The sequence below is a fragment of the Bombus vosnesenskii genome, unplaced genomic scaffold (genome assembly GCF_011952255.1).
Source record: "Bombus vosnesenskii isolate JDL3184/JDL3185 unplaced genomic scaffold, Bvos_JDL3184-5_v1.1 scf7180000013270, whole genome shotgun sequence".
Classification (NCBI taxonomy): domain Eukaryota; kingdom Metazoa; phylum Arthropoda; class Insecta; order Hymenoptera; family Apidae; genus Bombus; species Bombus vosnesenskii.
In genome coordinates this window covers 1,078,624-1,096,084 of record NW_022882928.1, presented here as the reverse complement: position 1 = coordinate 1,096,084, position 17,461 = coordinate 1,078,624, and positions in this window count along the sequence as shown.

Below are 17,461 nucleotides of genomic sequence, written 5' to 3'. Positions count from 1 at the left end.
CATATATTAATTACGCCTGCCTCCCTATCGGTTCTGCTGCGCTTATCGACGTACATGCGTGAGTTTTGTTCGATAACGTGTTTTCTTCGTGTTTTTCAATAATTCATCGACATTTGATTCTACCTAATTGCTGACCTATACCGTACAGTGGCTACAAAAAGTATTGACACATCGCGCGTACACATTCGTTATAGCATTTATATAGCGATTAATCAAGTCCAGGTATTTTACATACCGAAAGGGTTAAAGGAAGCTAAGCTTAAAATATTGTCGATGCTATAATATAGAGATTCGTTGATAACGATATCGATGATCAAAAGAACTGTATGATAATTGCTTTTCGACGGATGATTCGAAATCGTAACTCCAGAATTGATCAGAAGTATTAATTATCGGCGTTGACCAAGAGCGAGACGAGAACCCGCCCCAGTGTGTCGAGACAGCGGCAATTCGTTGTCCGCGGGGCTAGTGAAAATTTCGGGGTCCTCGAGAGAAGCTCCACGCCTCCCGAAATTTCAAATTCGATTCCGCCTCCGGCGCGTTTTGCCATTGACTTACGGCCAGCTGCGTCACTCGGGGCGATCTATTCCCATAATTACAAACCGCGTCCCCGGACACATCCAATATTTATAGATATCGCGGGGCAGACTCGCGCGAGCCCGTGGAAACCGCCTCCAGCAGCTCCAACACGACATCCTCGGTAAACAAATAAATCTCTAACGAATTCGTTTCGGCACTATCTCCGAATTGCCTTCGAAGATTTCTAACTATCTCGATCTTCTGACATGACGTGATATCCTCTAATATTAGCCTTTATGCCTGAACTCCTCCATCATTGTATTAAATTGAATTTAACGACGAATAGGATATTTCACTATAAATTCTGCAATTCCCAATGTAGCAAACATACTATCGTAACAATATTCCCCGAAAACCGGCTATTGTATGTAATCCTTTTTTCTAAATAATTCTCTGGTTCGCACCATCTGCAACATTACATTTGGTTAAACTCCGTTTCGTGGCACAAAAAATTCGTGGTCTATTTTTTAATCGACCAGAGTCAACAGACGCCCAGGAAACTGTGCAACATGCATGAACTTTATAAAGACACAGGTTTTAAAGCAAACAATCTGCACACCTTAAAGAAAGTATTCTCGAATGCTGTTCATCGTAAAGTATCGTGCCCTATAAAAAGAATCACAAATTCCAAGAACCCCAACATCAGGAACCCCAACTCAGATACTATACCCACGTAACAGCGTGTTTCACGCGTTTGTATCATTGTAACAACCGTCGAATCCGACCGCGACACTGACGAAACGACGACGACGAGGGCGTCCCGACGTATAAATAAGCCAGATCTGTCAGTAGTCGGACCGAGAGGGACGCGTCACTGAACAAACTTTGGGCGTAACCGGACAGCGCGTATAAATTTCGCGTGTGCGTGAGCCGCGCTCTCTTTTCTCGGGGATTCGAAGGCGTGCAATGTGCGCGTACCGCGCGTACACGCGTGTACGCGCTCGCGAGCAGACGCGTATATTATAAGCGCGCAGGATGCGCGGATCGGGCGTGCTGTTGCGCGCAACGTGATTTAGTGACGGCCCCGGGGCCTGATGGATCATCCATTGAATGGTAATCTTCGTTCGAGCCCCGGGACCAGCTCCGAGGCTCGTCTTCGCCGGCTCTTTCTCTTCGTTTCGTCTCGTTCCTTCGTTTTGTCGCTCCTTCGAGGGTCTCGATGACGTCGTCGAGTTTGCACGCCCGTGGAATGTTCTTTTGGAGAAATGGGCGGGGGTTCGATAGGAGTGGCGATCGTCAAGGTGTGTTTCAAGTGATTCTCTGGGTTTATCGAGGTGGTCTGAGGTTGGCGGTACGATAGAGATCGTCTTTCGACTAATTATTTGCGCCTTCGTTCGTTCGTAAGTATTAGCATTTACGTAAAAGGAAAAAAGAATCAACTATGATCGAGGCATGTATCGATAAAATTCATAGACATATATCCGAAAAGGACGAGACGATACTTCGTCTTTCACGAGCTTCAAGATTTCCCAAGAACGGTACTACGATCTGCGTGTTTCATAGACCAAACTCTGTAGAATCGATCGCGGTGGATGGTCCAGGCTACAAGGCCGCGTCGCGCGTGTTCCATAAAACGTTCTCTAAATTGACAGGCGAGGCCTATCGCGGTCTGAACGGTTCTAGCGAAATTCCCTGTGTGGGTACATCACGAACAATGCTCTCGGAACAAAGGCTACGGGAGATGAATATCCAGCGCTACACGACGTGTGTACCAGGCTATATAACCGAAGTCGGTGGCACGGCAGCGGGACGAACACAGATATCAGAAGAGTATGGCTGGTCGAATGGCTAACAGGGCCGAACCGCGAACATATTCGTTTTCTATAAGGAGCATGGCGTTTGGCTAACAGGGTCTATCAGGTTGTGCCGATCAGTCGTTAGCGTTTATGTAGCAGTTGGCAGCCCGTTGCGAGCTACTTTCAAGGATGCTGCTTCTGCTGCAGGTGCTGCTTGCATCCCTTTTTCTTTATTTCTTTTCTTTATTTCCTTTCTTTTTCCTTTTTTCACTCTTCTTCTTTTTCAGAGCTGCTTTCCGCCTGCTCCTTTTTTTCTACCTCTTTTTTTTCCTCCCATCTCGATCTTCTTTCTCTCCTTTCTTCGTCGTGCCCGTTCCTCGACGTATTCTTATTCTCGTTCATACCGGAGTCGAGGAGGAACGAGTGTCAGAAAGCGACCGGAGGTGTGGGCCAGCCGATGAAAGATACCACCCGGTAATGGTTTATTTAAATCAGCCTAGTGGGTCTTCCATCCACATGGAACACCGACTCCGACGAAAAACCTTGTTAGGCCGGCGTCGCTCGTTTGATACGGAGACACCGACCGGTTAATTGACGCTGCGATCTCTCGATCGCTAAATCCACGATAGTCAGCCCGGTCTTCTTCCTTGAAATATAGCAGCCACCGTTGGAGTTAACTGATCTCTGGGATCGATGTCGATCGAGAGCAATTTTCTTCGAAACGATTGCTATATGTGACATTATATAAAACTCCCTCAGCATCACGAGTGCTTTAAGAAAGGTATCGCGAGTACTGTAAAATATATACGGGATTGTGTATAAATAAGGAAACTCAAGAGAAAGTGAAAAACAACAATTGATCGATAACACTCGCGAAAAAAAAACTATAACTTTATTAAAAGGAGGAGAAGAATAGGAAATAAAATAAATCCATTTGCTAGAGAAGATTTCAGTGCAGTAGGTGGTCCAAGACTCCACGATGGAGCGCAGTGCATTATACGAAACATGGGAGCGATCGACATTTAGATAGTCGACTTCGCGCGATCGTCCCGAAGCACGGTGGAATACACATCGGATCGATGCATGCAAGCCGAATTCTCAAATTCGAGTTCTTCTTGCAGCAAGCTCGCATTTGCAATTCTACCCATCGCGGTGCAAAATGGCCAGTGAAGTGAAATATCGATTCCCAATGCGAAGGACGTTCTCCTGGCCAGCCAGCGAGTCCCGCGAAATTTGATTTACGCGTAACAACGCGCGCGCATCGTGGCACGGCCGTCACGAGATAAAACATCGTACTCCACACACAGTTACGATGCAAACTCATTCCGCGCGAAAGTTGGCACCGATGTTCGACCGCGGAGCCGGTAAACTGTTATTCGCAGCTCTCGAAAAGAAACCACCCATTCATGGCCTGCGCGTGAAATCCTCGTCTACTCCAAACGACTAGCTCTCAAGTTTCACCGTGGAAACGTTACCACGAAGACCCAAATCGACGTCACGATGACTCGAAGAAAACTCCCACGGGTGTCGGTGTTTTAAACGCAAACGCCCAACCGAGGCAAAAGCGTTTTGCCATTCATCATGCCGGAAACCGGAAGCTTTCTGTGTTCCCACTGGCCCTCTAATAACAACGATGGCAAATACGGCTGGAAATTACGCATCCGCGATTTCCACCAGCGTCTAGTCTTCGTTGCTCTCTGCTTCAATCTCTTATTTCCCCATCCACCGTCTTTCTACGAGAGAAGTCTCCCGATGAGTAATAGCCGCGCCAAATGCAGCGATTTCTCGCGCGTCATTAATAAACACGCAGCCGGGCCGCGACAAAGCCGCGATCTCTGTCCGCCCCCTCGAACCACGAACCAAAGTTACCGAAACGCATGGGGGAATGAGCAATTAGGGACGGGTAACAGCGCGCGATTTACTACGATCATTTCTCGGATCTCTTGCCTCGTTGGAATCACGACTTGCGCGGAGCGAGAGGGTTGTTGGAGTTCGAAATGGCGCTAGATCTATTTTTGATGTGCATTTCATGAGACGTACAATGGCGACAAAAAGTACTGGCACACTGTTGTATTTATTATAACATTTGTACGACTATCTATACTAATTAATCGAAGACCATAAGTGAGAAACACGATAAGCCACATTCGTGCATTTTATACGTTTGAATAAAATTCAAAATATAATACAATTTCCATATTATCAACATCGCTATAGCGGCGTCATCCAAACAGTAGTTGGAATTACCGTGTCGTCACGGAGCAACTACGTGGTCACGCAAGAGTATAAAAAGAAGAGGAAAATTAAAGAACAACGATGAATCGCAGTTGTGCGTCCCGGAGATCCGGGCGTCTCAGAATGAATTACGTGCCAACGAATTAATACCTCTTACACGAACAGCCGACTTGGCAGATCGAGAGATACGACACGTTCGCTGTACCTTACAAGACACGTGAGAGGATACTTTCTTGCTGACCAAAAGTGGGAATGGCCCGAGAACCGACGACGCTCGTACAATTACCAAAAATTATTCGTCACGTCCGAATCATATATCGCACCATGGGAATTCGAAAAAAACCACTTAAAACGGCAGAAAGAATAATGGCAGGCAGCACGAGACACCCAAGAGCAGGCGATAATTTAGATCGCTTATCGAGATAGAAGACGAAGAGCATCGCGAAGGGAAAGGTGCGAACGCGTCGGAGAAAATGGAAGCCGAAGACCACGTGTCCGTCTGATTTCATGTATCAGTGAGACTTGCGGTCTCAGCCGTGGACACGAGTGTGTCCGATCTCGACCTGCGATACTATCTGCGTTTTCAACGCGCTTCGTTCCGTGTACCGTTTTCATTCCATCGTGTACAGCCATCGCCTTATCTCGTGCGACCAATCGGTTTTCTTCGGCTCGAAACACCGATAAACCGGCCGAACGCTTTCAAAGATGAATCTATTCCTCGGATACGTTCGACAGATGGAAAACAGTTATCGAGCTACTAGGACCTGAGGTGTTTGTCCGAGATAGGGACGCCAGACGATGATATCTCGTGGTGTAACGTGGCTGGAATGGGGGATGGGATTGAAGTTTACTTGCGATCGTATCTCCGCAGCTGGTTATTCGTTTTTGTACTCGAATGTACAGTAAATTGCGTTGTTTGTAGTTACGGGCGAAGAAATTAATTTTGGCTAGAATAGTGTTATAGTGTAATTGGCGAGAGAATCTGTATTTTAATCACACCCATCGGTATACAAATAATTCGCCATAAGCAAAATTTACATGCTAAATGTGCAGCCCAGATAAGAAGCTCGATCGTAAAGCTCGATCGTTTGCTCGATGATAAAGAACGTGTCGTCGGTTAGAGACGTCAAGTTACCGAAAGATTTTTCCCGGCCGGCGTCGTTTTCCCGGCGGACGTTCGAAGTTATAGTTAGCCTCGTAGCCGGTTACGAGGAGAGTTCGCGTGGCGCGTCTAACTTCCGGGGAATCGTAACTTCGTTACCGTTTCGTAAGCAGGCCGGAGTTGTCTCGAATTAGTCAGCAACGTTCCACCCCCGTGGGATTGAATTAATTGCTTTTAAGAAGTTCGCCATGCGCGTCCCGTTAAAAAGGTCTGACATCCTCGCGTGAGACAGCTCGACGTTGCTTCAGTCGTCGTCGACGAGCGATTGATAAAGTTATCGTCATCAAAGCCGGCAATTCATTCGATTCTATTCGCTTTTAAAATTATCATCTGATAGAATCTTTTTTCGAAGAGATATTGGCTCGAATCTTTGCATAGCTTGGGAAATCTTCGAGTATGTTCGAGTTGGTGAATATAAACGATAATGAGTTAACGGGTCGAGTCGTGAAAAGAAGGGCGAGTCTCGCAGGACGGCAAGGAAGAAGAAACGGAGGCGGTGCGCTATATGTTTTGTCCCATAATTAGTCATTAGACGTGGAGCTTGCGAGAAACAAGAAGTTCGTGATGATGATGGTGAGGAACACGCTACGCTACAAGCAAATTGCTCCATTTAGAAGAAACAAACGAGTAACTATCTCCTGGAGAAGCAAGAAAACTACGTGTTCCTTAATCCTCTTATCGTCGAGTATTGATCAAACGTCACGTGCTTCAAACATTCTAGTTTAATAAGCAATTCTCGACGGATACTAACGAACGAGAACACGTTTTGTAAAATACAGTTCTTTTTTTCTTTTCTTTTTTTTTAGAACAAACTGGAGCAGCTTTGACGATTCCCCTAAGACACGGGGTTGAAATCGCCGGTGGAAATTAAATTTGGTCGGAAAGAGATGGCCAACTAACAGCAGAGACGAGATCTGGCTGACCGCCAGACACGTTGGTTCACGCTGAAAAATTACTGCGGCTATGACAGCTTTCTTTTATCGCTTCCTAAGCCGAATTGCTTTCTTTCTTTTCGATGGTGATCGATCAAGACCGCGAATATGGAGTGGCCGCGTCCCTCCAAGAAAGGAGCAGAATATTTACCAGTTTCTTTTCTCCGCTTTTCTGTCTATCCCGGACACATGGGCCCATTATTTGTTGCGAAAGCCTAGCATTTTACTCCTCGTCGGCCCAACCTGTCTACTATCTTCTTTTCTCTCATTCGTGTTCCAGTTCTGTCGGAACTATCTATTTAACATTCATGAAAGACATCGTTAAATAAAGCGGAGGCAGTTTGTAACTGGACCGTGGCAAATCTTAAAATACTTGTAAAAGGTTTCGTCACAGTTAAACACTAATCCCACTCCATTCAACCTTCGCTCCTTTTCCGAGCCGTCTTTCACCTTTACTTTAAATAGTTTGACCAAATTTTCAACTACTCGTGTGGAAAGTTGCGACTTTTCCATCAATTCGTCCTCCGTTCAATTCGACGCGAGATGCACTTGCAGCGTATCAGATCCATTCTCGACCAGCTGCTCCGTCGTATCAAGATCAATGAAACTATACAAACTACGAGTCGACGAGGTTCTCAGAAAGATACCATCCTGTCCTCATCCCACTACCAACTCCCGAATCGGCCACCGGTATCGCACAGAGGGGCACGTTTGCTAGATTCGCTTGGACCCCAAATCGGATACGAAAATCGTGGGATGCGGTCGGTAGCGGGTTGGAGTGGGGTCGTAGAAAGCGTCAGGAACGATAAACGCTCCGGAAGAAGGGGTAGAGCCGGACTGGAGGATGGAGAACATGCGCGAGAAGGAGATTGATTAAAACGCTACCGGAGTTCGGCGTTTTCCTTTCACCGCTGGTTCCGTTTGTCGGCGACGCTGGTTTCGCAGCCTCCTTCTTCGCTTATCTGTCAACACTTACGTTCGTCGATACCACCGAATAATGGCTACAAAGAGAAAGAAAGAGGGGAGAGAGAGAGAGAGAGAGAAAGAGAAAGCAGGGGTTGGTCATTGGAGGCCAGCGAACCAACCCTGACAACAGAAGCTAGCCAGCGGCTAGATGAAAAAAGTTTCCGATCGAATCGAAAAGGCTTTATTATCGATCAGCATGGGGGCACCGCGCTCTTTCCAGAAGAACTTTTCCCACCCCGGGACTCGTATGCGAGACCGTTTACCCTCTGTAGCCAACCACACGGCCGTTGCTCGCCGAGTCGAAGCGAACGGTGTCTTTGTTTCTGGAGACGGCCCCTGGCGGTTTCCAGATTTCCAACACTGTCGTTTGGAGTTTCCTAGTTGATGGCGAATTGATATTGTTCTTCGACCGAAGGATTGCGTCCCCGTACGTGAACTCTCGGACTCCAGACACCTAAGCGTGCTATCTTCCCCGCCCTGCGCTTTGTTCCACTATACGCTATACACTTTTCAACAAGTATACCTCGGTACCAAGAGACACCTTATCTGGTTCCTTCCACGAACTATAATACATCAACGCCGACGCATCGATCAACAGCCGACAAAGGCGAGACCCTTTCCGTTAAAACCATAGCGGACTCGAAAATCTGGCCATCTCTGGTTCCTCAATTTTCCTTCACGTCCATCGAGGATCATCGATGAAAGGGATTCGCAAAAAAAGGCAGCCATGGGGGACCATAAGCTTAGTCCTCGGGGAAAACATTCCGAGGTTAAAAGCACGATGAATAGGTCGATCGCCTAGAACTTTGTACGCGAGACGGTTACAAAGTGGTCTCGCGAATGTTTGGGCAGTGGGGTGGAAGGGCACGGCGGATCGCATATATGCTCATCTACTTGGCAGACCTCAGCGAGAGAAGCAGCCGCGCGAATGAACCGCAAGTAGTCGTGATCCGACAATACGCAGACACGCGACAACGGGCCTCATTAACACCCCAGAAATGATTTCTTCCTTCTCTCTCTCTCTCTCTCTTTCTCTCTCTATATATATCCGTCTTACCTCTGGTTAATCTCTTCTGCAGCGCTCCTCCGGTTCTCTTCAGGCGTCTTCTCGTGCAGAAACGACGTTGGACCTTGGTGAATGTATATTTCTAGTAAATAATGTTGTTTATTTCCATCACTGTGTCCATATGCGAGTGCTCATCTGGAAAATGTACGTAGAGTTTGTATTTTACGTTTCCTTCCCTCTATCTTCCATTATCGCAGCAAAGGCTTTCGAGATCTGCGATTTTATAGGATGTTTCATGAACTATTAAAAAGAAGGAGGAAATTGTTTTACGGTTATTTACCGATTCGATTCGATCTTAAATAGAACAGGTGAGAACGAAATATATTTGTGCCATCCATTCCCATAATTTACCGCGCCAATTAAACCAAACTACCTAAAATACTTCCTTGCTCCTTCTCGATCCATTCGTCTTCTCGTGAAAGATCCTCGAAATCGTCCGTTCGAGAATTCGCTCCGGAGTCAACATCCACACCAATCGATACTCCTTTCATTTTTGTAATCGCTTTCGCAGTTTCCGTAATTCGGAACGAGCTTCTTTGTTTGTCTGGGGAATTAGCAGCGTCTGCTGTTCGACGACAGAGACAGCTCAATTTTCGTTCAAGCGCGAGGATGCTTTGGCGTCGAATAAAACAAGAACGGAGTGAGTGTCGAGCGAACACAGCGGAGTTCGCCGTGAATTCGAGACGTAACCAAATACCAAGCTCTCGCTCTCTTCTCTTCCTCTGTCCTGTGGGAGGGAGCAGCAATTTTCTTAATCCCAGTTGAGAGGCGGGAAAAGTGGAGCGGGATTTCCGCATCGCGAAAACCGTCAAGTCAGCTGATCAGACGGAGATGACTGTGAAATTGAAACGGCGTTCGACGATCGTCAGGCTAACGCCGCCGATCGCCCACCTGGCTTCCGGCCTATCTGCCCGATAAACTCTTATCTCTTGACTCCGCTCCACGAGAACCACTCAGCTGCCAACCCGTTTTCCAATGAGATTTCTTAAATAATTTCGCAGCACGAACAAGAAAACGTGATTTTCCGATCGCTTCCGTGTTTCTTTCCCTGTCGGGAAGAATATTCAGCTTTGTAATCTCCTAACACGGCTTTATGACAGTATATTACGTTTAGTTACGGAAATAAAAATAAAATACACATACACATACACATACGATACAAATGCACATTCATACAATTTTGCAAATATTCGAATATTTTCGTAAGCGACTATAGCTTTCTCTTGTTTCTTCAACAACGCGTGAATTGATGTACCGCTTGAAGCGTGATAATGGAGCAATTATAAATAATAATAACGGTAGAGGCGCAATGTCGATCGGGTTAAATGATTATTATATTGCGTGAATGGATGCAAATAGTCGAGCATGAAAACGGACAATCGGGGGTTGATCTCGATGGCAACGGACATATTTTCGTGGGTGTCTATCAACATTCCCGCGATGGGAACTGTGTCAAATATGTAGAGAAGCGAATGGACAGCAATCCAGGTCATCGACAGCTGTTCCCTTTGCGAGTCTAATATTCCAATCGACCGACCAGACAAATGAAACTGTCCTCGATCAGTAGTATAAGGCTTCAAGCTCAAAGGAATATCTACGATATCGAAGCCTACGGACGTGAATATCTCTTTCACTTTGACAAACAAACAAACCTGATCCTGACATCACTCGACCTAGTTGAACTTATTCATGCGTTCCTATCTTTTCGACCCATTGTACTTTCAAAGGAAGAATGTAGAACGCGTAAAAATTGTTCATAATCGAATTTAACGAATTACAGGGTGGCTTGATTGAAATATCCTTTTGACTGAAATTACCCTGCTTCATTTTACTCCCGTTTTGGTAGTTTGAGAACGCTCGAAATATCAAAGAAGCTTGATTATTGGTACAGCGGATGAGGAGAATGCGCGTGTAGAGCGCATGTAGTGTCAGTCAGAAAACGAGGGGCGCGTTGGAAAGTCCACGATCAAATATTCAACAGACGCTGAGCTGCAAAGTGCCAGAAACTCGTCCTGGTGGCGCTCTCCCCTGGGAGATCGTCAGGGAGAAGCGAAAATCCGGCCGGTCGTACCGCCAGCTCCAGCAGACCGACTGGTAGAAGAAATCTCTTCTTCGTTTCGCTCTCTGTCCGTCCCTCTGATATCTTCAATCCCCGCCTCGTCCTTTGTTTTCGCTGTCCGAGTAAAATATTAAGACACGAGAGGAAGGGAGATGCGGAAGTTAACGCGATGCCAGCCAGCGATTCGATTATCGAGATTGCTACGAGCCGCATGAGTTTGTGAATATCAATCTCACGAAACCGACCACCCGCTCCATCCCACTGTTACCGTTTCCTGTGGAAGTTTCACTTTTAATTCGCCTTCGCGACCATCCTGCGCGCTGTTACTCACCGCGACTGACATTTGATCCAATTTAACATAGCTGCAGTCCATGTACTGGGTGTTTCCAATCGAATTTCCTGTTCTTCGGACTGTAGTCAGTTGACTTGTATCGACTTGATGAGGTTACGTTTTTCCTATAAATAAATAAATTTTCCCTATAAGCTGCTTGCAGGTCAAGAAACTATCCTTGTGTTTAATGGTCGCAATTTGTAGATATATATTCTTAATATTACTTCTCTAAAGAGCAAAAGAATCAATGTCACAGACACAAGACATACGAGATTAAAATCAACAAGTCTCAGTAGATTATCTTACACTAGCCGCGATGTAATTTTCTAGAAACACCCGCGTATTTTCACGTATTCGAGCGTGTTACATGGAAATCGTTCGGAGGGACGAGCGGAGGAAGACGAATAAAACGGTGGGACAGAGCGACTAGCAAGAGAAAGAGAGAGTTATCGTGGTAGTGGAGATTAGCCTGTAGCCTCGACGGCTGAAAACGGACTCTGCTTTAAATCTTACATGAGGGACGTAATGTCAGGGAAATTCAGAGATGTGATCCATTAGCAACAGCGGCTCTTGGGCAAGGAAACGAGGGGGCGCGTGTCCCACGAGAAATAACCGTAATCGCTATTCCCCCACCGTATACCAGCTTTCTCTCTCTGTCTCGCCTCTTCATGGTACATAGTAAGACGAAGACAGACGAACGTGCACGTTTTGCTTCTCCCGTTTACATATTCACGCGAAAGGGGGTGGTTTCTAGGGATGGACCGCGTAAGCTGCCGGCTACTTTCCGAACTGCGGTAAGTAGTGGCGCTGAAAGTGGCTTTCGAACCTCCTCTTTCCGCTGCGATGCATCTATCGACCGATAAATGTGTCTCTTCGAACCATCCCTCCGGCAGGAATTCTTGAAACAGGAAGGTTAAAACTTTGATCGAAGAAATAATTCGTAAATTCGTACTTCACTTCGAATTGATTGAATAATATCAAATTTCTCAAATAATTATTATATTTCCAGTACTTTTGATTACAATTCCTCGGTTGAAAGATGTCTATTGCTTGATTCTAACCATTCTAACTTATATCGCAGATCTTCGTAAAGGTTTTTCCCTTCTTTCGTTGTAGCGAATTCGAATTAGAGTTGAGAAATCAAATTAAGAAACGGAGCGATTGAAAACACGTGTCGTCACAGCAAAGAAACAAAAGGGGGAAATTCCCCTATTTTTATTTCCATAAACGAACGTCTAGCGGATATTCTATCCTACACTCGCGTTAGGCGAGAGATTACAAAGCCCAAGATCCTTTTATCGAAACGTACCTACGCTTAAGGTTCACACTGGCACGAAGGCCATAACATTCCGCACGATATTCGTACAGTGGCGAATTTTGCACCCCAGTGAAGTCCTAGCTGACGACAAATACAGCAGCCAATCGTTTAATGCCTCTATATGCGTTTCCTTTGCGAGCGTTCATTTTTCGAGAACGGCAATCGCAATAGAATGCGGTTTGGAAATAAGAAAGGGATGCAGAGGGTGTGGGGCACAAGGAGGAAAGAAAACCAGAGCGAGTGGCGAAAAGGAACGAGGAAGTCAGAGAGAGAGAGAGAGAAAGAGGGAAAGGAAGCGAGATCTTTCGCTTTATGAACGATCGGAATTTAAATTGCTTTTCCACCTACCAACCCCCTTTCTTCCGACCTCTTCCTTCCTTCCTTGGCTACTGCTCTCTCGGGCTGGCGAAGTTTTCATTCCTTATAAATCCCAATACCCTTTGGTATCGGCCGCGAGAAAAAAGGCGGAGAGCAAAGTAGCAGTCGCGAATGGAATATGAAAATATTTGGCGGGGACCGGTGTGTTCTCCCGCCGCCTCTTTGTACCTCGCGGCTGCACGAACCTTGCTGCCGCTAAATTGTGCTCCTCCAGGGTGGGTTCCGCGTCGTTTCAGTCGAAGATCGTCGTGGTCGTTCGTGACGGAAACGACGTTTCCTCTCCAACTGTCGTCGATCCCATTCGCGACATCTTTTTTCCACAAATTGGAACAACCCATAAACGCATCGACCGTTTCGATAAATTCCCTAAACGGCTGTACGATGGAACAACCACAGCGGTGCGCTACGTTGGAAACGCTAAATCATCGTCAAAGGAACGAACGCCCGCGGCCACGCGATAACTCGAACCAGTACCGGTTTGACGTGGCCAAAAAGGAGAAGCGCGAAAGAACTGGCCGCGAACCGTGCAATTATAAACCGTTCGCGAATGTAACTTGCCACCGACAGAGCAACGTCTCTCTCGAACGGTTGGTGGTTACGGGGCGAGTAACGAAAGGACGAGGCTGGTTCTACCGTTTCGGAGCCTGGGGCACAGAATTCTCCGTTAGGAGACATCTGGTAGCCCGTAATGGCATTGGAAGCGGTTCGGAATTAGCGTAAAAATTATTCGTCACAGATCGACCGGTGTCTGTTTGTTTCCATACGGAGCGAGGGTTCGTCGTTTGGTTGAAGCGGCGCGCGACCAAACGCAACGCGACAAGAGGGGATGCTTTGTCGCTGGATAAACGCGGAATAAAGAGGCCTGTCCCCGAGAGAGACCTAGTTCCAGGGTGTTTCGCCTACCTGCAGCTCGCCGATACAATCAAAAGGAAATAGGCAGTAATACATTGGTATACAGGGAATCAGTGAGCTGAGTTTTTCGTCGGTATTAAATGCGGATGGCCAAACGACGAGGGATGGATCCTGGTGAGGCTCAAGGAACCGTAAAGCGGTACTAATTTCCGAGGTTTAAACCGATGGGCTCTCTGTCAGAGAGAAGCAAAAAGAGAGTGGCTCTGTATGGAGAGCGAAATGAGATTTTCTCTCGAAGGGAATGTCACCGTGTCCTTAAGATAAAGAACAAACCGGGCAAGGGAGCACCTGGCGAGCGAGAAGGCGAACACAGGGAATAAGAGGAAGAAGAAACCGTAGGGTGGTGGGGGAGGACTGTCCTCCCCGCTTTGGCATCGAGCATGCTGCATCAAGCCGCTGGAAACGTCCTAATAAAATCAGCCGAATTAATCTAATCTGGACGGCGATCCCTCAGGCCTCTGGCACAAAGGATCGCTGCCCTGAGCTAGGTAATTCAATATGATTCGACAAACAGTTTAACTGGGATTACGTCTAGTGTAACTGAGCGGAAATAATTGGCCCTGACTCCTCTCTTTTCTACTCTTGTCCCCTTTTCTCGCTGGTGAAAACTCCCGACGACCTTTTCCTTCTCTTTCGAATCACTTTTCTAACCGATTGTGTGGCTCGCCTCGACTTTTGCCCTTTAATAGCGAATTAATGCAGCATCGGAAGTAAAATATTTTAACAAACAGAAATCATAAACATGTTCTCGATATGGAGAGGTTTAGAAGATTTATGTGGCAGGAATGAACGAAAACGAGGGGAAATACTCTCGCTCCTCGACAGTTCTGTCTATCATGGATTACGGTAACCGAAATTTCTCTTCGCGTCTAATAATCTCGAACAAATTCTCAACTAGAATTCACTCGATCGAGGCAAACAGGAAGTTCCGGCGAACGAAAATTTATTTGTGCGTGATCTGCCTTTAAGCCGAAGGGCGAGTCTCGAAGCGTTGCCCGCAAAGCCAACTAATAATCCGACTTGAATCTCTTGTCCGAGATTTTCCTCCATGCGATCTTCAAAACGAGAATCTGTTGACGGATATTAGTTGGTGGGTCGAAAACATCTTAAACACTCCTTGCGACAAATCCTTACAATAAAAGAAAACCTGCGATAATCGCATTTCTCTAGCTCATTATGTTTCCACGATGAAATCTTTGAACTTTCTCCGAGTGACTATAACTTTATGCGTTGTATTCCTTGATAATTGTACGTAATTAATCGCATAATTATTAAGCGTCTAAATCGTGTACCTCGAATAATCGCAAAAAATTGTTCGGTGAGAGAGGTAACTGCATTTCCTGAAACAAAACCGCCTGCGTGAGAACAGCCACTTGTCGGTTGTTCAAACTTTTCCTTACCTGGTAGCTACTGCCCTCTGAGAACCAGCTGTCTCGTTATATTTCGCTCTAACGACCGCGAACTCTACTTGGACAAATATTTCTTCCTTTTTAACTGCCCTGGCTAACATACTTTTAGAGCGTAAAAAGAAGAGAAAGAGATTCGTCGATTAAAAATTATTTAAAGAGCCGATTTTCGTGGGCGTGAAGACGATCCGGGTCACAGTAAGAACCATTGTGAAACACCTTCGACTTCTTCGACTCGCGACCCTTCTCGTCCACGCCTCTTCTGTGTTTCACCGGTCAAATCTCCACCGGCGATCGATCGTCGTTGTTTGCCGCATGCAAAGCATGATATCTTAACGAGAAACGCAGCCATTCTTTGCAAGCTTGTTCTCCAACCTCCGATACGATCCCAAGAACACGTTTCACGACATTTAAACCAGCCTTGCCAAAGGTAACACCTTATACCAGGAAACCTTAGACAACCCGATGCTCGACGTACATTTATATTGCCGAATTGCGAGCCATTTCGATAGGCAGAAAGTCACTTGTGCCCACCATCGGCCGTTTCCATTCCGTCAATCCATCCTCGACCCTCTGTCAAACGAAAGGAGGATCGAACGACGCGAGAACACGCAATCTTGTCGACACGGAGCGATCAGCGGTCCCCGAGTCGAGTCAGGATCGCGCCGCTGTAAATCCTAATCTCACGACAGACTCCGTGCAGCTTGTTAATTAGACGTCCCGACGCTGCTTCGATAAATAACACCAGGGCTCCAGGCTGCTAATAGGGAGAGGCCAGGCTTCCATAGATAGAAAGCGAAAGTGAATCGCGGGGCGAAAAAAGAGAAAGTTGAACTTGGTTATGGGACCTAACGCCGAACTTGTGGCCTATTCTTCAATCGTATAACAGCTTTAGAGGAATAGGAACCAAATCTGCCAGTTTAAATAACATTAATTATACCTAAATCTGGTTCGTGACAATGCACGTAAGTTTACACGTGTTACGCGTAACTTTTAAAGTTATGATTTTCGCGTCGTAAAACTTGTACCTTCAAATTTTCGTTCAAAACTATCGTATCACTTATAAAGAAAAAATCACAAGTTCGATGTATTCGGAAACAACGTTCAACCAAGAAAAAGACTATCTGATCGAAAGAAGGACGAAGAACGCCAAAAAGTCGAAAGTATGGCGAACCGGAAGGCGAAACGCGGTTTGCAGGTGGAGAAAAGTTTGAGTAAAAGGTCGAAGGTGTGTAGCTGAAGCCGGCTGATTAACTTTTTCGCGTTTTTTAATCTCCGTAAATTATGTAGGGACTGGACGGTAGGTGTGCCTCGAGCGTCAAAGAGTGCGGTATACGCCAGCGGGTATATACCGGCCACTGAGTGCAGCTGAATTAGCAAGATCTATCTCGCTGGTCGGGGGTGTGGGTGGCAGATGCGCCTCCACCCTTTGACCCTGCTGGACGCGACACAGAGTTCAATTATATTTCTTTTCCTCGGCTCTTTCTCTGTTTAAAAAAAAGCCGGTTCTGTGTGAATCACCGTTGTGGAAAAATGTTTTCGAATTTTGCGGCGCGTACTTTGATTCGATATCGTCGATGTCTCTGTTTTTCGCACGCCTGACGGTCGTTGGAAAAAGGCAAGCGGGTTCTTTGAAGCGATTTTGAGACCGTGCTGCTCTGTGACGCGATTGCACTTTATGAACTTCTATCGCGGGGGTTGTTTTGTTTTAATCAGAGGGTAGTTTTTAATATCGTGAAATTGTTGAAGCTTCGTAAGATATTGTGTTTTATTAACGTTGGTCTCTATGAGATTCTACAGAGATTAATATAAGGTTTACGTATAAAGAGGATACCAAGGGCTTAATAAAACCTCTTCAATTTACAGTCATCATAACTATGGAGCTAAACCATCCAAGAATGTCTTAGTCTCCCCCTTCAACGAGGAAAAGCTCCAAAGATGTTCATCCAGAAAGATAAACAAGCCTATCCGTCTCGATAAGACACGACGGTGTTCTCTTCTTGTTTCTATCGTGCCATCGCTATTTCTAAGGGCCTTCTCAAGAGCAGAAGGGCGCCGTGAGGCAGAGAGAAAAATAAGTCTCCTTGACTGGAAGAATAATATTCGAAACGACGCGCCACCATGGCTGCAATGGTCCTCGTCAAGCCTCTGTCGCCTTCATATTGGTATTTACACGTCTCGTGGGAGTACAGGAATTTTCTTTTTGCACGATGAAAATATTTCGTCTACAGTACATGTATATTTCAATCAAACTCCATTTTATCGTATATTTACTTCACGAAAAAAATTACGCTGTGCTTCCAGAAGCAAGTGCTCGCAATTCCCCTATGTACTTTAGTCTTTAATAATTAGATGGCAATGACGAGGTTAACTTTGGTAGA